Source organism: Microtus pennsylvanicus, chromosome 1 (assembly GCF_037038515.1).
Source record: "Microtus pennsylvanicus isolate mMicPen1 chromosome 1, mMicPen1.hap1, whole genome shotgun sequence".
NCBI lineage: Eukaryota > Metazoa > Chordata > Mammalia > Rodentia > Cricetidae > Microtus > Microtus pennsylvanicus.
The window spans coordinates 168,329,436-168,356,584 of NC_134579.1; the positions used below are offsets into that span (position 1 = coordinate 168,329,436).

At 45.9% G+C, this 27,149-nt stretch overlaps 1 protein-coding gene across 3 annotated transcripts in view; it reads right to left on the reverse strand.

Annotated features, from left to right (window-relative positions):
- The window catches only part of Fyn (FYN proto-oncogene, Src family tyrosine kinase), a 203,793-nt gene that overhangs the window by 150,165 nt on the left and 26,479 nt on the right, over positions 1-27,149 (reverse strand). For all 3 annotated transcript variants that reach the window (XM_075945335.1, XM_075945319.1, XM_075945327.1), the window contains exon 2: positions 22,839-22,878. The gene's annotated coding sequence lies outside the window, so the exon portion shown is untranslated. The remainder of the gene's footprint in view (positions 1-22,838; positions 22,879-27,149) is intronic.

Below are 27,149 nucleotides of genomic sequence, written 5' to 3' on the forward strand. Positions count from 1 at the left end.
ATTACAAAACACTAATCGTAATGTGTTTGTGGAGGTCAAAGAATACCTGAGGCGGAATGAGACAGGCTGGGAAACACTTATGGCGGGCAACCAGGAGGCTGGCTCTAAGATAGCAAAATGCCCTATTTTAAAAGAGACCATAAATGTATTTCGTTTGTTTGTTTATGATTTTTCAAGACAGGATTTCTTTGTGTAACAGTTCTGGTTGTCCTGGAACTCACTTTGCAGCCCAGGCCGGCCTCAAAATTGTGATCCTCCTGCCTCCGCCTCCTTCAGCAAATCCTACCGGCATGCGCCACCACAAGCTATTTTTTTTTTTAAATATGAGATATCTTGATTTCTAAATGATGGCTCAATTTAAAAAACAAAACAAAAACAATCAATCAAACAAAAATGACAAAATTAAAGGTGCATACCTTTAATCCCAGAACTCGGGAGGCAGAGATGGGGCAGATCTCTTCTGAGTTCAATGCCAGCCTGGTCTACAGAGTGAATTCCAGGACAGCCAGGGCTACACAGAGAAGCTCTGTCTCTAAAAGTAAGCAAAAAACTCAAACAACAACAACAACAAAATAAATATAAAAACAAGAAGAAAATAATAGCCAAATGAATGTGTCTGTGTGTTTCCTCAGTAGTGAGACTTCCTAAAGGCTTGGGGCTGAGGAGAAAATGACAGATTAAAATATATGTTATTCCTCCCTCTTACTTTTTTAGGAAAGAAAACTTTGTACACGGCTCTTCCATACTTTTAGACAGAAGCAATACTTGAATTAAAAAGCCTCCTCATCTTCCTTTCAGGATTCAGGGCTCACAGCTCTGACCTCTTACATCATGCTAACATAGCAGACAGCCGAGGTCTGGAGTAAGCGCTAAAGTATGTGTCTGGGTGGGGCTCACAATTGACCGGTAATTTTTTTTTTAAAGGAAAACATAAGGAAGGGCAGAAAAATCCCACAAAAAAATATCTGAATCTTCAAGCTGACTTTCAGTTTATCAAATTTCCTCAGGAAACAACTTCCCATTTGTAGCTGACTAATTCGACAACACGCCCAACAATTTCATTAGAATGCTATTTATAATCAGCTCAGTGTATCACTGTGCCACAGGACCTGAGAGCGAGCACATGACGTCATTGCAGGTCACTGGGAAGTACACAGCACTGGTAACTGGAAAGGGGCTTTAGCGGGATTGCATCTGTACAAAGTGAGACTCCTGTGTGTGTGGTCTTTAAAATATTCACTGCGAATCTGGGAAAATGGAAAAGCATCTGTCTGAAGGTGTGTGTTTAGCAATGGCTCCTGAGCGAGCATCACTGGGTGAGCTGTCGCCACAGGTCTTCACTAGACTTCCCTTCGGTCTTCGTGGTGTGTTGGGGACAAATTTGATGATAGTAAAATAGTGCCCCTACTTGCAAACGACCTTTCTGCCAGGGCACCAAACACACTCTCAGGCATGTGGAAGAGCTCCTCTCAGTCCGCCAGGCTGAACTGTCTACTGGAGTCCACAAGACAGACAGCCAGGCAGGCACCCTTGAAGAGAGCAGAGAGGCTGACTGTCTAGTGAACGCTGGGGACATGGCAGCCGGACACCCTACCCTTGCCTGTGCGCCATGCATTCCTGCCTCTCCCTGTCCGCAACTCACACCCAGTCCTGCTCTGCCTTATCCCCCTGCCTCAGCTGCTTCATCTTACTTGCTTTCCTCAGCACTCCGGGTTTCCCTTGGTATCTGTTTCGGTTTGCATTTAGCCATTTCCTTCTCCAGACACTTCCCTTCTCCCATCTGATCTTCTTTTCCCACCACATTCCCTGCCCAGTCAACGGCAGTTCAGGGCCAAGGTGTTGCTACCAAATGTGATCCAGTGCAGGTTCACTTGAGAATTCTTCCCCATTGTGACCACTAATTCACACAGTTAACCAATGTGTTTGTGGGAAACCATCTTTATCCTCACGTACTTGTGAGGAGGAACTGCCCGTACTCCGTGCACTGCAAACATTGCCTAGCTGTCCAGACCTACCATGCACTTGTTGGGGTTAGAAGGGCAGAAGGAGCCCATCACCTCTGATTTATTGGGACAGGGCTCCAGTTTGCTAGGATCTCTTTGAAGTGAGTTTTCAAACAAGACAAAAATTCTACTTCCTAAGGCTTTGCCTGTAGAGTTTTGCTTGTTGTTGTTTTCAATTTACATGTTATGCTTCCAAGATGGGTGCTAAAATATATTTAACTGCTTCAAGGCTAGGAGCACACAGGATTTTGATCTGGCAATTGATATACTATGGAGTATCGAAGGTTTGTGTCTTTTAGCGGTCGCATCATATAGAAGAAAGATAAATGATTTTGTAGTTAGAGATCTGGGCTCCAACGCCAGCATTTCTCTACCACACAGCACTGGCCAGGTACTTCATGCCAATAACTGGAGCTATCAAGAGGCTGCCACACAGCGTTTCCATGAGGATGGCGTCCTAGAGGTGACACAGAAGGAAGCCCAAGAACGCAGCCCTCAGCAGCTGGAAGGAAATGTGTGCTGCACAGTGCAAATTCTGGAGCTTTCCCCTGCCCACCCTTGGGGAAGACCCTTCCTAATCTTCGCTGTTTTGTGATGTAGACTCAGAGAAGTGGTAGGAAAGTGAGCCACGGTTAGGAAAGTTTGGGGGACACACACGTAAGAGTTGGAATGTGTGGGTAAAGCAGGAGGAACCAAGAGAGACTTGGCCTGCTGTAGATTCTGTATCCTACTATGGCATTGAGAAATCCAGTAAACAATTGGTTGTTCTGAATCCCTAGACTATACAGTACTTTTATACTTATTATAAAATGATACAGAAGGGCTGAAGTGAATATTCTGTCCATTTTTAAAAATTAACCAGATAGTGTGGGGGTGGAAGTGATCCACAAGCAAAAAGAAAGGGGGGTGAAACCCTGCCTCCCAGTCTGGTGGGAGGACCTGGGGAGGTGCAGGAAGGTGGCCCCCAGCAGCTGGAGGCTGGAGGCCAGGCCCAGTTCCCACCCTGACTCACTGGCTCTGGTGAGTCATGAGCATCTCTGTTTCAGTTTCTCCCTTGATCACAGGACAGGAGGACCGCATCATCACAGCACCCATGTTGGCCTTTAAAAACTGGCTTGGAAAAATGCCAAGAGCCAAGTCCTCCCTGCTTCAGCTTCTACCACAGCTTAGGCAGTAATATCATGCATATGTGTGCATGGATTTATACATCTAGATGTGTCGGCACATGCGAGAACACACACATACACACACTTTGGAGGTAATCCTGCACACAGCTTTCTAAAAATCACCTGATTTGACATGATACCATCTATGCCCAAACAACCCTGAATCTAGAGTAGATTTTTTTCCTGAAAACCCCAAAGGCAAGGCTAATAGCCTCCCCATGCGCCTGTGTGTACCACATGCCTGCATGCCCCGTACACCTGTGTGTACCATACACCTGCGTGTACCATACACCTGCGTGTACCATACACCTGCGTGTGCCCCATACACCTGCGTGTACCATACACTTGCGTGTGCCCCATACACCTGCGTGTACCATACACCTGCGTGTACCATACACCTGTGTGTACCCCATACACCTGCATGTACCATACACCTGCGTGTACCATACACCTGTGTGCCCCATACACCTGCACGCACCATACACTTGCGTGTGCCCCCATACACCTGCATGCCTCATACACTTGTGTGTGCCCCCATACACCTGCGTGCCTCATACACTTGTGTGTGCCCCATACACCTGCATGCCTCATACACTTGTGTGTGCCCCATACACCTGGGTGTACCATACACCTGTGTGCCCCATACACCTGCGTGTACCATACACCTGTGTGTACCATACACCTCGTGCACCATACACCTGCATGTACCATACACTTGGGTGTGCCCCATACACCTACATATAACATACACCTGCGTGTACCATACACCTGTGTGCCCCATACACCTGCACGCACCATACACTTGCGTGTGCCCCCATACACCTGCATGCCTCATACACTTGTGTGTGCCCCATACACCTGGGTGCACCATACACCTGTGTGCCCCATACACCTCCGTGTACCATACATCTGCGTGTACCATACACCTGTGTGTAGCATACACCTGTGTGCCCCATACACCTCCGTGTACCATACATCTGCGTGTACCATACACCTGTGTGTACCATACACCTGTGTGCACCATATACCTGCGTGCACCATACACCTGCATGCATTCTCCATTTCCCTTCCTGGGATACCTGACATTCATGCAAGACAGATGACCTCCTTGCCCAGCCTTATCCCCTGCCTCATCCATCTCCCTTCTTCCCCATCTAGGCTAAGTTCACTAATTTACCCTGCACACCCAGAACAGCACCTTGCTCATACCAGCCACTTTGGTAAAAGTTACAAACTCGTGACAACAGAAGAGGCCTCTTAGGGCTGTGCAGGGAGGAGAAAACAGGCTCGTGGAAGACCCTCACTGGAGTCTACACTTTGCACCTTGCACTTTGTCTCGATGCTTCTGTAGACACCTCTGATCCTGGGGCAACAGAGAACCTGAAACAGCCAGCTCTGAACTCACTTGAAGCAAAGGAGTCCGAGAATAAACCCTAGCCTTTATTTAGGGAACAGCGAAGCCCAAAGAATAATGATAGCTCTGCGTAAGTGGCAGCTTTCACCTAAAGATCTCAGGACTTATGAGGGTGATATGGGATTTCCGTCTGTGTGCTAAAATTACCACTGATTAATAAAGAACTGCTTTGAGCCTATGGCAGGGAAGAAAAGAACTAGGTGGGAAAATTAAACTGAATGCTGGGAAAAAGGAGGAGGAGTCAAAGAGAAGCCATGGAGCCAATAGACACTTGGAACTTTACCCTGTAAGCCACAGCCACGTGGCAATACACAGATTAATGAATATGGGTTAAACTAATATGTAAGAGTCAATAAGAAGCTAGAGCTAATGGGCCAAGCAGTGGTTTAATTAATACAGTTTCTGTGTTGAGTATTTCAGGGCTAAGTGGCCAGGAACCAACAAGCGGCCTCCTTACTACTACAAGAGGCCCTCACTCCACACTGTGAGGTAAGGTGTCATTATCTGTTCTTGGTCACGTGGGTTAAGAACCTGGGTGCTCCTTGACCTCACCGCAGGCTGATCTGAAGACACTCTGGGGCCATGAGTCCTTCTCATAGTTCTTCCCGTCCTTATTAACACCAAAAGCAGCTCTACAAAGCGGTTACAGCGACAGGAGTTTATCTTCTCTTAGGTGCCCCTACAACTTCAGCAGCCCACGCCGATTTAGGGTGCAGAAAAATGACAGCACTCGGCGCTGGGTTGTGTCATCTCTCCTGTCAGATCAACAGAGCCTGGGATTTCATGAGCTTGTCCTAGAGAAAGGACAGCCACAGGCACATTTGTCCTGGAGGCTTTGACCACCCACACAATTACAGCACTCCCAATCATTCCCCGGTTATTAAGACCTACACTGCAGGCCGATTAGAGGGAGGTACAAGGCAAGCCCTGCAGAGGAGTCCATGAGACCCGGCCAGACAACATTCTTCCTTCTTTGGGCTGATGAGGAAACGGTGGATCTGAAGCTGAGAGCTCACCGCCAAGCTACCCAACCCCTGTTCTCACAGGCAGGATGGCACATCCTCTTTCACAACCCTGACTGAGATGACTGAGATGGGAACAGGCTAAATGGCAGAGACCAAAGTGAAAGAAAGCAGTCCCCACAAGGCTCACCTTTCCCCATGCCGAGCCCACAGCCCTGCTCTCTCTTGTCATAGCTGGCATTCTGTGAGGTCCTCTGTGCTCCAGGTTCTGGGACTATTTGCAGATGAGGTCCTCTGTGCTACAGTCTCTGGGACTATTTGCAGATGAGGTCCTCTGTGCTCCAGTCTCGGGGACTATTTGCAGATCTTCTACTCAAACCATGAGCATCATAACCCAGCTCCTTAGCCCGTCTCCTCAGGTTCTGGCCCCTTGGAATGGGTGGGGATTTTTACTAAGCTCAAGAAGACCCAAGGTTTTTTGAGACACCTTCTATCTATATCATGTGAAAAATAATTCTGTGACCAAGGGAATTTAAGAGACCTGTGTATAAAACATGGCAGACAACTGTGGAGTCTCAAATATTTACAAACAGTTACTACAGTGTCATGGTTTGAATATGAGATGTCTTCCAAAAGCTCCTGCTTTGAACGCCCAGGCCTCAGCTGGTGGTGCTATTTTGTGAGGTTCTCGAAACTTTAGGAGGTTAGGTCTTCTAGGCAGTCAGATACCAATAAGCTCAGCAAAGAAGGGGAAAGAACCACAGCCTGGGTGTGCATTAAAACAAAAGGGGGAAACCAGGAGTCAGAAAGCCAAGGCTAAGAAGCTGACTTTACTGCTGTCTGACCTTGGACGAGTCATTTGGCCACTGCTTGAGGCTTGCTTAGCTGTCAGAATGAAGTGGTGGGAGATAATCCCAAAGGTTTCTCCCAGCTGTATAAGTCTATGAAATATTGAGACAGACAAGCTTTGGGAACTTGCTTAACCCCCTCCTCAGATATTTAGGGGTGGACCCTGTGCTCAACTGGGTGCTGAGAGGAGGAACAAACTGACGTCTCTGTACTCTCTGCTTAGCCAGGAGGCAGTCACCACCTCAGCATCCAGAGGACGCTGCCCATGCAGGGCAGCCAGGGCTTATCTCCTGATTCTCTTGGTATCCCTCCTCTCAGATTTCTACAAGTGTTCCAGAACTGTATTGATCCACTGGCCCAATGGAGTCAAGCGGACAACAGCAGGGGACAGCTGCTGAGTGGGCAGAGCTGAAGACCTCCAAAGGTCAAGGATGCTTGGACCATCTCCTGGAGAGCTCAAGGGCTTCTAACAACACAAAGTGTCAGGTACCCAAGCACTGCGGGTTGGCAGCCTGGCAACCTGCCTGAAGATCCTCGTAGATGGGCGGTGTAGCAGCAGCGTGTACAGATGGGGATAAGAGTTCCTGGAAACTGGCTGGTGGGAAGGGGAAAGCTCTACATCTGCTGTGGACAGTGACAGAGACCCAGCGAGATGACAAGGAGGTGGGAAGCAAGACAACACACACAAGAAAGACTTGGCTGGCAATGCATGGCTGGATGAGGGCTGTGAACAGGTGTTCAGGGATGGGAGTCCAGGTACCAGGAGACTGGGACAGGACAGGAGCTGAAGGCCTGCACAAGGCAGCGCTGGCAGCATAGGGGGCAGAAATGACAGAGCCGTCAAAGCAGCACAGCACAAGAGGCCATCAGGCATGCCTTGGAGACTGGGCAGAGGGGGAAGTTCATGACTGTCCAGCAAGATTGAGGAAGTAATACAGTATTCTGGAAATCAGTGGTAGTGGAAAAGAATCTGCTTCTGTCATATTAAAACTGGAAATTAAGATAATTGGGTAAAAGTGTCCAACTTGTTGGCAGGCAGGCTTGTGGGAGAAGAGGTGATGGGGTACTCAGCACAGATTTGTACAGTGTGCTCTTCTAGAATGGATTTCTATCTTCTGCTCTTGAATGGGCATTTAGGGAGTCCAGGTACTTTTTCAAAGAGGTATTTGGCATTTGTGCTTGGACGTTTTCTCTTCTATTTGCTTGGAAAATCTGCTTTGTTACAATATAGTAAGATTAATGTGCTAAGCTGGTCATGGTGGTACACGCATTTAGTCACAGTACTCGGGAAGCAGAGACAGGCAGATCTCTTGAGTTCGAGGCCAGCCTGGCCTACAGAGGGAGTTCCAACCAGGGCTATGCAGAGAAACCCTGTCTTGAAAAACAAAAAACCAACCAAACAAAAAGCTGTACTAAAACTACTCATCACCAAACCTAAGAACCATGGACGAGCTCGATACTTGCTGTCTTATCCAAGACAGTTGGCATTGCCAAATATTTAATTCAGAAATTTTAAAATTAAAATGTTAAAAAAAATCATACCTTTTTTGGATAGGGTCTTGCTATATTTGTCTAAACTGCCCTTAAAGTTGAGATCCTTGTTCAGCCTCCACAGTGATGGGATTACAGGTATATACCACCACGCCCCATGCCCCTTTTAAAAAATGATAGAGGAAGGTCATTGGCTAATAAAGAAACTGCCTTGGCCCATCTGATAGGGCAGAATTTAGATAGGTGGAGTAAACAGAACAGAATACTGGGAGGAAGAGGAAGTGAGCTCAGAAATCATGCAGCTCCTCTCAGAGCCAGCCGCGATGAAGCAAGCTGCCAGGTCAGACATGCTGAATCTTTCCCGGTAAGCGCACCTAGTGATGCTACACAGATTATTAGAAATAGGCTAAATTAATACGTGAGAATTAGCCTAGAAGAGGCTAGATATAATGGGTCAGGCAGTGTTTAAAAGAATACAGTTTGTGTGTTATTTCGGGGCATAAGCTAGCCAGGCGGCAGGGAGCAGGGCAGCAGGAATGCAACCCGCAGCTCCCTTCAACAAAAAAGCACATTTAAAACCTTTCAAGTATACAGTCCTTGTAAATGCCAGCATACATGGCCTTTCCCCACCTGGGTCTGCCATATTTACAGCTAGGTCAAAGATTCTGCGAGGAACAGTCCCTGGAGCTACTTCCAACAGGCACAGTCTTTTAGTGCCCCAACATGATGCGATCAAGTAGACTGTGCAGTGACGATAAATGTGACATGCCTGTTACTATAAATACATATAACATAGTCTCCCAACCCACTTAATTACTTCTCGTGTAAAGCTGTGCAATTAACAAAACTGTCTGAATTCTGAAAATGGGAAAAGCCCTCCTGTCTCTCTTCGGTAGTTTTACAATCCTAACAATAGACTTAACGAAACCTTTTAAAAAGAGAAGACGATTATATCAATGATGGAAGCATGTAAAAATTCGTCACAGAGATCCTCATGCTGTCTGATGGGTTGAATGCATCATCGTACCCTAGAGGGGAGGAAGAATAAAGAGCAATCACAACCTTCTGAGGGAATACTGTGGGCCCAAGATGTGCCTGTCTTCACCAGTCACCAGGGACTATGCCCACACTAGAAGCTGGAGAGGGATGTGTGCAGTCTATCAGGTAACTGGGAGACGGCCAGAAGAACGCTGCCTGTGGAACATGAGCTGATGCTACATATCCTTTTCCTGAGGAATGCAATCATCACGCAGTTGATACAACATTTCCCCCCAGAAAACACAACAACCCGAAGTCTACTTCCTGGAGAGCTGCCTGGGGCTGCTAGAATCCGCTGCATCCGAGAGTCTCAGGGACTGTGCCAACTGACTGACTGGTCTGTCTGCAGCTCCTATCCCTACACTGTGGTTGGCCTCATACTAATGCGGGCTGGTGTAGGGCCATGAAATCCGGGCTGTGAGGAACTGTGGCCTTGGACATGAAGATGCGATTCCCACCGACCCATCTGTAGGTGACACAGGCCTGCCTCAGAGCCTGGAACTGGAAGCGACCAGAACTCATTGTTGCTCACCTCCTGTAACTTTAATTAGTTGTACATCTCAAGATGCTGAAGCTTAAAACACAATACACGAGGGAATTACTGAGTAATTTTTGAACTTGAGATCGGAAGGCTCTTAGCAACTGACTGTCATGTGATCCAAAAAGGAAGCGAACATAGATGCCCTCAAATTAATAAGCAAATTTCAGTCAAAATACACATATTTAAACAGTTGAAATTTTCAGCTTTAGGAAGTTCAGTTGTTTAAATTTCCCCTTGTCATACGTCTTAGTCACTGCTCTGTTGCTGTAAAGAGACACCATGATCAAGGCAACTCTTATAAAAGAAAACATTTAATTGCGGCTTGCTTACAGTTTCAGAGTTTAGCCCATTACCATCACTGTGGGCAGCATGGTGGCATGCAAGCAGACATGGCAGTGGAGTAGCAGCTGAAAGCTAAATCCTGATCCATAGACAGAAAGAGAGACTCTGGACATGGTATGGGCTTTTGGAACCTCAGAGCCCACCCCCAGTGACATGCTTCCTCTAACAAGGCCACACCTCCTAATCTTTTTAATCCTTTCAAATAGTGTCACTCTTTGATGAATAAGTATGCAAATACATGAACCTATGGGAGCCATTCTTATTCAAACCACCACAGCATAGAAGGCCAAGGATTCTTTCTTACTCATCAGTTGCTTCTCTAAAATTATCATCAGTTGTCAGTGCTAAAAAAGAAGTCCCAAGAGGGTGTAATCAGAGCTGGGCCACAACAGGACAGAATAGAAACCATACAATAAAAGGACATCACTCATGGCTTCTGGGTGTGGACCGGGTGAGGCTAGTTTTACCAGGGAAGGGGAACCAGGGAAGAACAGGAGCCAGAGTGGAGAGAGGGGGCGCTGAAAGGCCAATTGGCCACAGCCTTGTGAATGGGGTAGATGAAATGTCTTTTAGTTCCTGAGGCAGCCTGTGCCAAGCAAAGAAGCTTCTCTAAGGTCAACCAGCTGGTTAGGGAGAAAGCAGCAACGGGAATCCAGACTGCCTGCCCTTAAACTCACTGTTTAATTAATTTTATTATAAAATTATATAAACACATTAGCAAACACAGAGGAGGAAATCCCATAATCTCAGACCCCAAAACAACAGCTAGTATTTCAGTATGATTTCTGTAGTCTTTTCCCTCATAGAAATTTTGTTTTCAAAGTTAAACTCATAGTCCACAAGTGATTTCCTACCCTGCTTCCTTCTTATTTAACAACTTAAACATCTGTCCAGCTTACTTAGTAATTTGGGCAATCAACATCTTAACTAAGACTTTTTCCTTTACTCCATGGAGCTTTACAGTTTACCTGATGCAACTTCAATTGTGGGACCATCAGGGTTCCTTCCCTTTTTTTTTTTTTTTTTTTTTTGGCAATATACATGTTAGTTACAGAACACCATGGTGTTTCTTCAAATTGGAAATTTCGGCATCAAAAATTTCAAACAGGCGATACTACTTGTCAATACATAATGAAAAGCCAGGATGTTTTTATCTTGACCATCCCAGCATCAGTGCTCTCCTGGCCTGGAATCAAATGCATCTGATGAGTGTTATTAATGAAGAGGGTCCAAAAATAACAAGTTAAAAAAAGCCGCCCTTCTCGGCCTCCAGAGGCCACGAGCTTTTAATGGTTCAATGCTCCACTTTCCATTTCAGTAATGGCAACAAAAGAAGTTGCCCATCCGCAGAACTACATTTGGAAAAGTGGGAATTCTTTGAAAAGCAAACATACCCCTCTGGCTTCAAAACCAGGGTAGTCAGAATTTGCAGTCATTCCGCTCCCTAAGGACTGTGTCATAGTTCAGAGTAAGCAGCTATTTATCTGGTCAGAGACATCTTGCTTTAAGGGGATGTTTTGTTTTGTTTTCTCATCAGGTCAGGTGGGTGAGCAGCCCCGACTTTTCATCAGGTAAACCTAGGATGTGGAAGAGCCTTGTGTAAGTGTGCTGGACGTGAGACACACAAAGCAGGCTGGCAGGGCGAGCTACTGTAATGTGACTGGAGGAAGGGAACTGCCAAGATGGCTGTGTGCTTCCGTGGCTGTCTGATGTCTGTGTGCTTCCGTGGCTGTCTGATATTGTGTGCTTCTGTGGCAATCTGATATCTGTGGGCTTCCGTGGCTGTCTGTTTGGAAAGCTTCCCTAGCCTCCGAGGAACTGCCAGTCTGACATGGAAACACACATGTCAGTACCCGACAGCATCTGCTCCCAGACAGTGCCCTACAGGGACTGGCCAGGGAGAACCTAGTGAGGAGGGAATTAGGCATGTCCACTCCTAGCAAGATGAAATCTGCTCCCTCAAGGCAATGTGGCTTCTGTCCATGAAGTAGCTTGCCACTATTCCCCAATGACAATTTAAAACCCAAGTCCTCCTCTTCATTATCCCATGGTTATTCCATTCCTGAACAGGAAGTTGTACTTCATCAGAGCCCAAGGCCTTCCCTTTCCTCTCCGATGTTCAGCTAATGCGGCTTCCCATCTTTCCTCTAGACCCCCTCCTCTAGGTCACTGCTCCTCCACAGGCATGCCAAACAGTATGACCACACTTGGGAAACAAACGTGGCATACTGTCCAGTCAAGAGAAGGGTGCGTGTACACCACGACTCAGGAATCCTTCCCTGGGGCGTCTCTCCCAGGGAAGCTGTGGCAGTGTGCACACTCGAACAGACTGGCAGCAGCTGTAATGCTGTTGAAGAACAGCGAAAAAGCAGAACTGACCCAGATACCCACTGACAGGAGAAGGGATTAGTAAAACCGAGGTACACTCATACAATGGATACCATGCGGGACAGTAGGAAGATAAATGAATTCCAGGCATGGGACACGGATGAGTCTTGAAAAGGCAAATGGTACAGGAAACAACATTACACAGGTTATTTGTGGAGATTGGCCCAAGGCCTCGCACATGCTAGGAGAGCGCCCTAACCACTAAGTAACATGTCCAGCTCCAAATTAGGTCTTTCAAAGAAACTATTTTCAAAGCAAGTGAGAGCTGGTGAGAGGGTGGGGTGGGTAAGGGCACTTGCTGTAGACCTGACAATCTGAGTTTCATGCCTAGTTCCCATACGCTATGAGGAGAGACCTGGCCTATAACCCCTCCACGCCAATGCGCGTGCACACACACAATAAATAGTTTTTAAAGCGAATAAATTCATCCAATTTATTTTCCTATTTAGCAGTCACAAAAATCACATGATAACATAAATCATAACTACTAGTCCTAGGTGGTCTGTTACTTCTTCAAAATAGTTCCCACCATCCGGATCACAACATCTCCATTTTCCTCCATTGAGCCTATTTCCACCAATCACTGAGACCTGAAGCAAGAAGAGTGGGGGATGCTGGGAAGCACACAAAGCTCAGCATCTAGAGACAAAGTCTAGGGTAGAGCGCAGGACTGAGCCAGGAGGCTCCAGGGGGAACCCTGAGTGCCACATGAAGTGGGAAGAGTGCAGAACACAAGGTGGAGGAGGAGGGCAGGGAAGGGAGGCTGCTAGGGAAAAGCTCCTGAGCTGGGTGGTTTCTGCGCATGAGTGAACCACACTGTCAAGTGTGACAAGTCCGGAGACAGGCTGACAGGAAAAGAAGCAGAAATCTGCCGTGAGCTGTGTCAAACCTGAACTGAACGAACGGGTGTTTGTGGGTTGAACAAGGGTAAGGACGGTGGCCTAAAACCTTACGAAAACAGGTGCAAGGTACTCACTGAATTGGGTTTTACCTTCCGGAGACAAAGTGAGAAAAAGTTACATTTCCAAATAGGTAACAAATCCTTTTTCCTGACAACACATTTGGCTCTGTTGGGTTTGAAATGATTGTCTCTGAAGCTTTTTACTTTTCCCTCCAAACAACTCTGATACAGTAAGATCTACAAACACAGACACCTAATTATATTTTTTTTCCTTGGCCACTATAAAAACAGAGTAATGTAAAAATCACTAGTAGCCAATATTAATTAAATACAGGAACTATAGTAAAATATTCTGGGTTTTTGTTCTAGTGGTTGATGGGCTCTGACATTTGACCCGTGAGGCCTCCTGGATGCACAGCTCATAGAGGGCCACCACCACCACTGCTAAGTTGCCTGCCATACCCTAGGGCTATTCAAATCTTTTCTCATTATCAAATTTGCTTTCACTTGTTCTTCCATAAGCAACACTTGAAAGAGCACGTTCAGCTCTTTCCTAAAGGGGAAAATGTGCTTCTCCCATCTGATAACAATCTAATCAGCAAAATGGAAGTTAATTCATTTCAGATTATTCTCTCACCAGTCTAGAAGGTCTACTTTCCATAGTATTTTTCTAAAGATGAACAAAATCAGCCCCAGACAAAGGTTCTGTTTGCTTGTTTTAAATTAATGCAACACGGAATCTTGACAGGGAGCAACAGAAGAAAAGCAAGCAGAAAGGAAGACTTCTCCTACCCATCAAAGCTGGAAGCTGGTCAACCCCGGGTGAGGCTCTGCCCAATGACAGGGGAAGGGGGGCCATCGCTGGCCCCGCTCCCACCTGGGGCTCCCTTACTGCAGTCCAAACTCTGTTTTTGGACACTGAGCACAGCCTCTGTGGTCACCTGACAGCACTGCATGGTGTCAGCTGAGGTCAGGCCTTACTTGGGGCCCTGATCTACGCAGCCTTTGCAGCCTTTCCACTGCTTCGACCACCTCAAGTGCAACTCTGAGGCCACCTCAACTGTTTCAGCTCTTATTTGGAGGACGATGCAGACAGGCAAAGCCGTCGATCCATCCCTGTTAACGACTGCACACCCAGATCCTCACTTCTTCCCTTCCACTTTACATTCTGACTATATTCAATACTGAGTGCACACTGCACAAGACACCTTCCCAGAAGCAGCCATATTCCCCTGGTGTGTGACTCCAGACTACACAGACCATAAGGGCAGGTCTTAGGGAGAGCTGAGGGCTTCGAAGAAATACTGGGAGATGGGGGTGATATCTGGTAAAGTAGGAAGACCTGTGTTTGACCTCCAGAACCCACATGAAAATGCCAGATGTGTTAGTATACTCTTGCAATCCCAGCACTGGGGAGGCAGACACAAAGGCTCCCTGGGGCTTCCTGGTCATTCAGTCTGGCCTAAGGGGCAAACTTCAGATTAGTGAGACTTTATCTTAAAGGAGGTGGAAAGGATTTCTGAGGATGATGTCCGAAGCTGCTGACTGGCCCTCCATGTCTGTCTGTCTATCTGTCTGTCTGCCTGCCTGCCTGCCTGCCTGCCTGCCTGCCTGCCTGCCTGCCTGCCTCTCTCTCTCTCTCTCTCTCTCTCTCTCTCTCTCTCTCTCTCTCTCTCTCTCTCTCCTTGCTACATCTGAGCAGAGAATTCCAGCTCCTCCTTTAAAAACAAACCCTCACCACCTGTCCTGGCTGGTTTTATGTCAGCTTGAGAGGGTGAGCTTCAATCGAGAAAATGCCTCTATGAGATCAGGTTGTAGGCAAGCTTGCAAGGCATTTTCTTAATTAGTGATTGATAGGGGAAAGCCCAGCCAATGTGGTGAGGCCATCTCTGGGCTGGAGGTCGTGGGTTCTATAAGAAAGCAGGCTGAGCAAACCACAAGGAGCAAGCCAGTAAGCAGCGCCACTCCATGGCCTTTATCTCAGTCCCTGCCTCCAAGTTTCTGCCCTTTTTGAGTTCCCATCCTGACTTCCTTCAGTGATGAACAGGGCTGTGGACGACGAAGCCCAATAAGCCCTTTCCTCCCTAAGTTGCTTAGATCATGGTGTTTGGTCACAGTAACAGAAACTGTAATTAAGATGCCACCTACCTAACACTTGAATACGTGACAGGAAATAGGCTCAGAATTTAACACCATGACCCCAATGAAGAACCTCTCAGCACAGTGGCTAACCGAGAACCCTACCAAGTCTCCCTTCCCTTATCAGAGTCACAAGACAGGGCATTGTCAAATAACTATGAGGTGCTATATGACGGGCATAGCACCCCTGGGTGTCAGCAAAGGGGCAGTCACCCAGAGGCCTATCTAAGCATCATGGGAAATCCGGCCAACTGATGATTCAGCTTGGTGGACTGAGGAGAGACTAAATGATGACACCCCAGGGCACCAGCATCCCAGGAGAGCAACATCTTAGGACAGCATTTTGCACATTGTTCCTCAGTCAACATTTTCATCACGTTGTCCTTCAAGAACTCATGAATAATAAATACACAGCTGAAAAGAAGGGGGGAGAGGGAGTGAGCAGAGATTTCAAAATGTTTCAGCAAGTTAAAATAATAGCCAAAACTGATCCAAAAGATTCACACAAGCCCATGTGTTTAAAGAGCTAAATCTCCTTTCAACTTTAACAGTCTTCCTGCCTCACACCCTGCAATCCGCTCGGCTAGACAACTCATCGTGTTCACCAGCTCTGTCGGCCACTCCCTCCCAGGATGTGAGAGGATATGGGCCAAGGACACTCAGAATGGCATCAGTTCTGTGACCGTGACATCAGACTGAGGCTTCCAAGCTCCTACCTTGGCCTTCTTTATTCAGTGGGTGACTATACGCTCCGCGCATTGGCTTTACGCCTCCTGCCTCCTCTTGGCCCCATGATATACTCAGCCAGAGAATTCTGCGGCCAAGCATCTGTCTAGATAACACCTACTGAAGAGGCTCCCTCATGGCAAGCTTTACCACATTATTTGAACTGCCTCCTGTTCACTACCTGCTAGGACCATCCTCTGAGTATGGCCCAACCCACTAATCGATTTCTCCTCTGGATCCTAAGCTGACCCCATCTGGCCACTGACCAGGAACCAAAACTTCTAACAGCAAGAAAAAAGGAAATGCTTAAGAAGGATTGTCTTCCACCAGCAGGGCAAACTGGTGGTATTACCTAGTGGTTAGTTAAGCAAGCATGCAGCTTGGCTCCCACTGGTCTAACATTTGCAGAAAGATGCAGGCGAGGAGATGGCAGAAGAACACACAAAGACGGAGGCAGAAACAATGCGGACAGGCCACAGCCAAAGGACACTGGAAGCTACCAGAAGACAAATAGAGGTGGCATAAGCCTGCTGACAACCTTGATACTGAACTTCTGGACTCTAAAACCATGAGAGAATAAATATGTCATTCCAAGCTACCACATTTGCAGCAATTTGTAACAGCATCCACAACAAACAAAAAAGGTTTACTGCTTAAATAAAAATTGGCTGTGGGTCAAAAGTGAGCACCAACGACCTTCTTTTAGGCACAATATGACTTTGAATGCATGTTACGGCGAGGGCATAATCAGCCTCACAAACACAGTCTAAGGGCGTGACAACTACATCTTTTAAACCACCCCTCATATGGATTTTATTAATAATCATACCTTCACGTGCAAGGCAGACAACCAAATATGCCAGCCTCTACCATGTAGTCCTGGCTGCAGCAGAACAAATAATACGGTGATTCACAGCTCCTGGGGAAGGTATCCATGTTAAATTAAAAAAAAAAAATCGAACCGAGCAGGTGAGGGCTTGTGACTCTCTGCTGTAACGAGGACAATATTTCCCCCACTGGGTCTACATCTCACTCCATCTTCTGGAAGGATGACTGCTACTGAGGTGGGGAAATTAATAAAATGATCCCTCAGCAGCAGGAAGAGACGAGCACCCAGCAGGCTTCCCGTACCTACTTACTGCCTGCAGCAAGCTATTCCCCAAGTCACCCTTTTGCTGCCCCAGGGGACCACCAAACAGGACCGGGTCAGCTTTAAATGGGAAGTTTAGGGATTTTTCAGTGTTCCTGATTAATATATATATAATTACCACAAATAAGGGAGAAAATTCCTTTAAATTTAGTGAAGAGAAGATCAACGATGAGCTGAGCATTGCCAGTTAAATTGTGCGGTTGTCTTCTGCTCAGCTTCAGGGCATCCAGCAGAGGGAAAGAGAAGAGTGACCAGGGCTACGTAGAGCCTTGGGGTCTGGCCACTTCCTAGGTAACAGTCCTTGGGCAAATCACTTCTCTTCTGTTGAGCTTCATTTTCCTCAGAGGCAAAATGGCATAACCAGGTATAACAACATTGACCCATGCCAGAGGCTGACCCACTGGTGTGTGTGAATGGTGAGAGAATGAATGGATAAAACGTTCCTATCAGGGCTGACAACTGATCTCAAATTGCTCCTCTTTCCATGGATTATAATGGGAACATTTGATTTGCAGCTCTTCTCTTCCGATTATGATCAATATTTGCCTGGGTTTATAATGTCTAGAAAGAGGGGCTGTTTATTATCTTGGAAAGTTTGTGCTGGCGGAGGGTATGTTTTTTTCTTCTTAGACAGTAGCACTTTTACAATCCAGAGATTTATGGAAGAGAAAGTTGGTCGGCTATTAAGAGTGATGCATATAACTACTATGTTTGGCCCAGGACTAAAAAGAACTGCCTTTGCGTCTAAAACAGTACTCTACGCATGCTCCTTCATTCAAAACTTAGTCTCCTTCTGCCCCCAACTCAAAGCCATTCTTCTTCCCCGAGCCCAGCAGGCAGGAGGGTGGGCTGTGTGAAATGCGACCTTCAGTGGCACACTGGGGTGGGATCTGTCCCTGGCCCTACTGCTAGCAGAATGGGTCAACCCACCTGTGAGCGTGGGGTCAGAGGCAGAGAGAATGTAAGCAAGCCCGACATCCTACAGTTCCCTGGGTCAGGTAGCCCTAAACACGTGCGTCAGAGAGCTAACGGACACGGTACACACACACGGGACCTTCCCTCTCCAAGCTCCACCAATGGGCAGGCAGGACAAGCATGGGGTTGCTTCACTTCTGAAGAAGTGATAGCTTCTCAAAAGGCCGGGGACTATGCTGGAGTTCCTCTTCCCTCTCCCACCTCCCTAAAGCAACCACCACACACAGGGGCCTGGTACCCATTGGCACTGGAGGCTGACTTGTTAGCCTAAAACTAGCATTTGAAACCTCTGGATGATCCACAGGAGCCCTGGCTTAGTATCAGAGCGCAAGAAATCCTATGTTCAAACTGAAGAAAGCCATGTTGACCTTTCACCCCTGGACCAGCTGTACAGAAATCCTATGTTCAAACTGAAGAAAGCCATGGTGACCTTTCACCCCTGGACCAGCTGTACAGAAATCCTATGTTCAAACTGAAGAAAGCCATGTTGACCTTTCACCCCTGGACCAGCTGTACAGAAATCCTATGTTCAAACTGAAGAAAGCCATGGTGACCTTTCACCCCTGGACCAGCTGTACAGCAATCACACACGCACGGCTTCACACCAGCATGACTCCAGGCACAGCCTCCACTTTCAAAAACTTAACTATTTGGAACTAGTTGATTTCTTTCCCCACAGGACTAGTAGTTCCACTATAAAAACCCAGGTTTTGGTGAGGGGTTGTTTTGTTTGTTTCATTTCCCTTGGGAGTTAAAATTAAAACAAAGAAATATTGAAAAGCAGCGCAGCCCTGGATGCGCAGAGCAACGCGTCTCACCAGGATCAAGGGCAGCAACCCTCCAGGGGAACTTTCCTGGGTACTTGGCTTTTGAAGGGCACTCTTGTTTCGGAAGGCCACGGTGCCTGTGGGACAGGCAGCCGTCCTTGTGGTCTTGAGTGCAGCTTTCCAGCTGCGGTGAATGGCTGGAAGGACAGCACAGACTTCATGACCTTCCTGAGATACCAAAGTGGCAGGGGGAGCACTGTCCTAGAAGGTCATCCAGGGTACAAGGAACTCAACCTGCTGCCTGGAAAGCAGCTATGACTGAACTAGGTGTTATTTTAATCAAATCCATTTAAATCAGGTTTTCAGTTACTAAATAGAATGAAACAATTTAACCAGACTTTTATACAAAAAGTGAGTTTTTCTTTCAAAATTCAGGTGCATATAACTTCATTTTCAGAAGACACACTTTGGATACTTAAAGCAGTAAATGTACAGAATCCACTCAGAAGAGTATCCCCAGATGGCCAGAAGAACCAGCGCAAACAACAAAACTACTCTGATATTTTCAATTTGCTAGAGACTTCTTTTATTTCCGGATCTGCTCTGATTACCCGGATTACATTATTCTTGAGAATTATCTATTCATTTGTCTGCTTGACGCTGCATTCTTCTGGAGAGAAAGCCAACGAATCGTTATCTTATCTCCATACAATGCTATTAGCAAGCATGACTTCCACAAATGAAGTCCTGTCTCTAGGGTGTTTGACAGGACCGCTTTCAGTAATTCACCACACACCAAAATGGCTTCCACTGGCTCTTGCTACCCTTTCATTTGGCTGCCATTCATTCATCTGTGCCTGCAGCTAACATTTTTGAAGGGTCTGCTCTGGCCTAGGCATCAAGCTTAGCACAGATCATGATTCTGGCCTGACAAAGCCTACAGTTCAACAAGGAATACAGCTCCTACGGTAACTACATAGCTGCAAAGGCAGGTTTGAAGACACCCATGGCGATCTGCCATAAACTTGGGTGGGTAGGGGGGGTGTCATGGAATACCTCTTTGGAAAAATGACACTGCTTCCTTACACATCTTACTCAAAAAATGTTCTAGAAGAAGGCGTACAAATCCATTCCAAGGTAAAGTGCACTATGGGGAAAAGGTGGTTCTAAATTCCTGATATAATCATAGCACCTGACCAGCTCACAGTGGGGGCCATGTCCCTCCCCATGGGTATGCACTACAGGTCAGGAAACTATGCACAAAGCACACAGCTAGTGCCATCAAGTCATTCTGATATTGATTTATGTATGTGCTTCAGCATTTACAATAAACTTCACTTCCCATACAGAGTTCTGTTGTCCTCACAAAAAATCCACAACTAGAAAAAGCCAAAATATCCATTTGACAAACACTATTATGTCAGTGGCTTTTCTCTGCTCACGCGGTTATCAGGAATCATTTGTATCTACAATGGAGGAGTCCCTGTACCAGACTGACTCCGGCATGCATAAAAATCGGCAACAGGAAGAGCCGGTACACCGCGCTCAATCGCCCTGCCCTCTCACAGTGACTGGAAAAGAATCTGAATTAAGGGTTTTCTTTATTTTTATTTTTTTTGCAAAGGGTGAACTTATTTAAGGCATTAAGTGATTTTCAAGTCATTAGGTGCCTGACTGGGGGTGCAGGCAGAGCCTTTTGGAGACAGCTAGAATTCACTTTATCACTCACTCTGCACCCGATTCTGCGATCCCCAGTGTGTGGAAAGCCCACAGGAAAGTTAGTCAGCAAAGCCTGGCCTTCCAGGAGCTGCTTCTCCCTACTGGATTTTACCGAGAATGCTGTAGTCCCGTGAACAATAGCACATTTCCCATTTTGGTACAATACCTACATAAAAACGTTAAAAATACATATGGTTTGTGTTTCTAAATTCAAAACATAAATAATTTTACTAAGTTCTGAAAAAGGAACAACTCTTTTTGTTTTTGTGGGGTAGGGTGAAGGAGAGAAAGGGAGAGGGAGTAAGCCGGCATGCGTGCGTACATGCTTACGTACGTACGTCACACCGTGTAACACTGTTTAGCCCAGAACTCTGAGATCCACCTGCTTCTGCCCCCCGCCTCTGCGTGCTAGGATTAAAGATATACAACACTGTGTCCAGATGGGACCACGTCAGTGCTGGGGAGAAATGGCGTCACAAGAGCAACAATTAGCCTAAGGTCTTACGGAAAGTTAAAGACCTGAGACAAAGTTAACGCCTTCACCCGGCACTTGACCCCACATACCAAGCCCTGCCGTCTGCCTGGGATAAGGGACCTGGAGAAACTTCCTGTAGTTACTATCCACGGGGTCAAGTCCTGTCTGATTCACTCTACTGAGCTGAGAGAGCAGGGAAATCTCACAGCTTGGACAATACCACATGTCTCCTGAGGTGTCTTTGGGCACCCAGAGGTGCCAGACTGCTGGGAGCTTGGCCTGACTGCTGAAGGTGACAGCACACTGGCCTTCCATAGGGAGAGTCTTTTTAGCTCCTGTCCTCAGACCCCAGTGCAGAGACTTTCAAAGACTTCCTCTGCCTGGGCTCCACTAGAGCCCTTGATTTCCCTAAGACCCTCATATGTGTGTGAGCCGAAAAGCTCATGAATGAAGTAGACCATGGAAGTAAATTCTGCAGCGGCCAAAGGCCTGCATAAGACAGAGGGTCAAGACTGCTCCAGATCAATGCTTCAATGATTGCTCCAGATAGATCAGTGGTTCTCAACCTTCCTCATTCTGCGACCCTTTAAGCAGTTCCTCATGTTGTAATGACTCCCAACCATAAAATTATGTTGCAACTTTATAACTATAACTTTACTACTGTTATGAATCGTTACGTAAATACCCCCAAAGGAGTCGAGACCCAACAGGTTGAGAACCACTGCTCTAGCTCGATGCTTCTTAACTTCAAAGAAAAATACCATCACCCAAGTCCCAAGGGGCTCTAGGTCAGGGAGAACGTCCCTATACTGATATTCAAAAGGAGAACTAACTCTAGATCACTTCTGATGATGACGAAGCAGTGGCAGCCTGAGGAGCCAGGAAGGTGAAAAATAAGAACTGATGGAAATTACACTCCAGGCCATGTGGCTGAGCAGAAATGGACGCCCCAAGAGTAGCCAGTAGGACTTACATCCATTCAAGAGAGAAGAGAGTCCAGAAAAGACACAGCCACGCTTGGAGAAAGATTGAAGGTGTGGTTGCTCACACAGCCCACCAACTGCTTTGTGGATAGCTCGCCCTTCCCAGGCTTCCAGAAGTGATCCAGTGTAGCCCCGTGACAGGGTGATGCAATTGCTGAAGTAGCTCTGTGTCACATCCTTGTCTGGCTCACCTGAGTTCAGTATATCTACCACCCAGGGCGCACACACACACACACACAAAGTTAACTGAGTGAAAGAATGACCTATTACACAGCGGCCACAATTCAAAGGCACAACTAGGGCATATTAAGCATTAACCATGTGCACATAGAGAAAAAGGTGACAAGGAAGGGACTAACGGTGGGGGATGGGGGGTGCTTAACTAGTCTGAAGACAGCACTCTCCATCCTGGGACTGTTCCATTTGACTTAGGGAAAGGAGACCTAACTTAGAGCTAAAACGTTTGTTTTTATCATTGTCCAAACTGACGTGAACTAGGGTTTTCTTTACATTTCGTGTTCCAAAGACTTTATCTCCAAGTCAACTTCTATCTTTAAAACCTATGGATAAGTGAGGCATGCCTGCAATCCCAGCACTTGGAGGTAAAGACAGGAGAATCGTGAGTTCAACGTCATCCTCAGGTGAGTTTGAGGCAAGCACGGGGTACCTGAGATCATCTCAAAAAGAATACATACATACATATAAAACAAAACAATCCCCTATGATTCAATTGCGATTATAGGATTCCACCGAGAAATGCTTTCTAACTCACGAGACATTAGCCTTCAGCACAGAACTTGCCAACTTACTTTTTCCACGTCTAGATCAGCATCCTGTTCTTTCCAAACACTGTAAGAAAAAAAGAAAGATGAAGATTAAAACAGAACCAAACACTTTCTATATGTGAACCACCACGAGACACCACCATGCAGTGCCCGCTCGTGGAGGACAAATGGCCCACAAATTGTCTTCATTGACATAGCTGCTACAGTTACAGACACATGCCTGCAACTGCCATGGTCTGCCACCAAAGGAAGCCAGCATAAGATCTTAATTTCTAGGGACAGGAAGGTTAAAGGACAGGAATCATGAATGCACCACCAAATGCTTAAGCTTACACACACCCCTTCTCGGGATCTCTACAAGTCAGCCATGCTGGGGTACATGGGGAATGAATATTTCAGCTCAGTAAGATGGCTCGCATCTGCCACTGAAGCGTTCAGGAGGCTGAACCCCATGATCAGCCTGGGTCAAGGGCAAGTCTGGCTATAGAGTGAGACCCTAATTCAAAGAAAAAGAAAAACCAAAACAAATCTCTCTCCAAGCCTCAGCCCAAATTTGCCTCAATTCTCCTGTCTTTGTCAAACCAGGCTGTCTTTTCTTTTCCTTCTCAAGATAAAGTCTCACTCTTTTACACAACAGAGTAAGCTGGCATGGAACTCCAGATCTTCCTCCTCAGCCCACCAAGCACTGAGCTGCAGGCATGGCCATAAAACCTGCTCCAAGACAGCTCATTGCAATGGCCTGTTTCCCACAATCCCTTCCTTCTGCAGGTCCGCTAATGCAGCCTCTACTACCAGCCTGTGGCATGCTAGGCCCAAGATGCCCTCAGGACCTGGGGCCAGCACCCCTGGCAAGTCCAGGTGCTGATTCTGACGATGCCCATGCCCACTTCGCATTCCCCTTTGAAGTTTGAAGGGTGAGATAGGAGACCTCGAGCTTGTGTGTAACTGCCTACGGCCTGTCAGTATCAGGGAGCATAGTTTGTTACTTGCCTTTAGCTGTCTGAATAAAAGTTCTGTTTTAGTAAAATACCTTAAAGAACAATAAAACTGGTTGAAGGATTTATGCAGAATGTGTGAATTCTGAGTTGAGGAATCTGAAGTGGGAAGGAAAAGAAACTTTTTTCTATCTTTGCTGTGGCTCTTACACTTTTACAGTATGAATTTTTACTATCTTTCTTCCTGGCTCATAGTTTAAAACACCCCCATAGAAAATTTCATTCCCATCCAAAGCATCCTCTTTCCACATGTACAAAACAGAATTTTTGTACTGCCTGAAAAGGTGCAGAGTTAACAAAGATGACTCAAAATGAGGGGTGGAAGAGGTGGTGACCACAGGGAAAAGAATTAGAAACTCATGTATTGTCCTCCTGCAGGTGGGCATTGGAATCAGGAACTCACTGCAGACACGCAGGAGACCCACCATGGGGGCCCACCTCTATGGCTCCTGAGTCATGCTGTCCTGCCCAAACCCTGAAGGTGCCACAGTCTATGACCCCTCTGGAGGCTAACCCATTGGGGATCAATACCACTGAGCTGTGTGACACTGTGACTCTCTGCCTGGGGAACTTTAACTTGGCTCCTGATAAGCAGAGAAGGGTACTTCAGGGCCACAAGGACATCTGACTGAAGGTAACATTTACATGAGACACTGGCTTCCTCCGGAACACTTCCACAGAGGTTAGGCCAGTTGGTCTGACTTAAAGGTCATGGCGGAGAGTTTTCTATTTTCAAGGGAATGATTCCGTCCTCTGATATAGAGCATTTCAAGCATCCTCACCCTTTTCTGGCATAGGAAGGAAATTTAATACTTTCTCCCCCCCCCCCATACCGCAAAATTGCACAACACCGGATGCCCAATCCCTAACAGACTGTGAAGCAGTGCGCCTTCCCCACACAACACTCCAGCAACTGGACCAAGGGGAAAACTGAAAGCCCATTTGGGGCTGGAGCTACTGGCTCACTACTGCACAATTTCTTTTTCAGGATTTATTAAAAAGATGGAGTTAACTAACAAAGAGTCTATGAATCTACAGCCATAAACCCAAAGCCACAGTGTTGACTTTAAACAAGGCAGCTTGGCAGTTTTAGGCATCAGCAGATACCTCGTTTCAAAGATAACATGGATGGATAAAACGAATATAGAAGAAAAATTTACATGACAGTCCCATCTAGAAACAAGAGCAGCATCTGCATCTTTAGAGGTTTTAACCACATACTATTTTTCTTCAAGTTATAATTTTGAAAGTTAGGATATAGAAAGTAACTGTTTAAGTAAAATGGAAACATTTTAATTAAAAATTACCAGCTTTTCTAAGATCATTTAAAAACTGACCAACTATCCTGATTTAACTGTATCCAAGTCTGACTGTAGGAAATCCAAGTTTAAGGTTTCCAGGCTTAAGGCAAGAAAAATCTCCCCAACTCCCTGTGTGTGCATGTATATATGTATATGTAGACAAAGATGTGAATATGTGATAGAGATGTGCACATGTAGACAGAGATGTGCATATGTGATAAAGATGTGCATATGTAGATAGAGATGTGCACATGTAGATAGAGATGTGCATATGTGATAGAGATGTGCACATGTAGATAGAGATGTGCATATGTGATAGAGATGTGCATATGTGATAGAGATGTGCACATGTAGATAGAGATGTGCATATGTGATAGAGAGGTGCACATGTAGATAGAGATGTGCACATGTAGATAGAGATGTAGATAGAGATGTGCATATGTGATAGAGATGTGCATATGTGATAGAGATGTGCATATGTGATAGAGATGTGCATATGTGATAGAGATGTGCACATGTAGACAGAGATGTGCATATGTGATAGAGATGTGCACATGTAGATAGAGATGTGCACATGTAGATAGAGATGTGCACATGTAGATAGAGATGTGCATATGTACAGAGATGTGGACATGTAGATAGAGATGTGCATATATGATAGAGATGTGCACATGTAGATAGAGATGTGCAAATGTAGATAGAGATGTGCATATGTAGATAGAGATGTGCACATGTAGATAGAGATGTGCATATGTGATAGAGATGTGCATATGTAGATAGAGATGTGCACATGTAGATAGAGATGTGCACATGTAGATAGAGATGTGCATATGTGATAGAGATGTGCACATGTAGATAGAGATGTGCATATGTGATAGAGATGTGCATATGTGATAGAGATATGCACATGTAGATAGAGATGTGCACATGTAGATAGAGATGTGCACATGTAGATAGAGATGTGCACATGTAGATAGAGATGTGCACATGTAGATAGAGATATGCACATGTAGATAGAGATGTGCACATGTAGATAGAGATGTGCATATGTGATAGAGATGTGCACATGTAGATAGAGACGTGCACATGTAGATAGAGATGTGCACATGTAGATAGAGACGTGCACATGTAGATAGAGATGTGCACATGTAGACAGAGATGTGCACATGTAGATAGAGATGTGCACATGTAGATAGAGATGTGCACATGTAGATAGAGATGTGCATATGTGATAGAGATGTGCACATGTAGATAGAGATGTGCACATGTAGATAGAGATATGCACATGTAGATAGAGATGTGCACATGTAGATAGAGATGTGCACATGTGATAGAGATGTGCATATGTAGATAGAGATGTGCACATGTAGATAGAGATGTGCACATGTAGATAGAGATGTGCACATGTAGATAGAGATGTGCATATGTAGATAGAGATGTGCATATGTGATAGAGATGTGCATATGTAGATAGAGATGTGCACATGTAGATAGAGATGTGCACATGTAGATAGAGATGTGCACATGTAGATAGAGATGTGCATATGTACAGAGATGTGCATATGTGATAGAGATGTGCACATGTAGATAGAGATGTGCACATGTAGATAGAGATGTGCACATGTAGATAGAGATGTGCACATGTAGATAGAGATGTGCATATGTACGGAGATGTGCACATGTAGATAGAGATGTGCATATGTGATAGAGATGTGCGTATGTAGACACAGATGTGCGTATGTAGACAGAGATGTGCATATGTACAGAGATGTGCATATGTAGATAGAGATGTGCATATGTGATAGAGATGTGCACATGTAGATAGAGATGTGCATATGTAGATAGAGATGTGAATATGTGATAGAGATGTGCACATGTAGATAAAGATGTGCACATGTAGATAGAGATGTGCATTTGTAGAGATGTGCACATGTAGATAGAGATGTGCACATGTAGACAGAGATGTGCACATGTAGATAGAGATGTGCATATGTACAGAGATGTGCATATGTGATAGAGATGTGCACATGTAGATAGAGA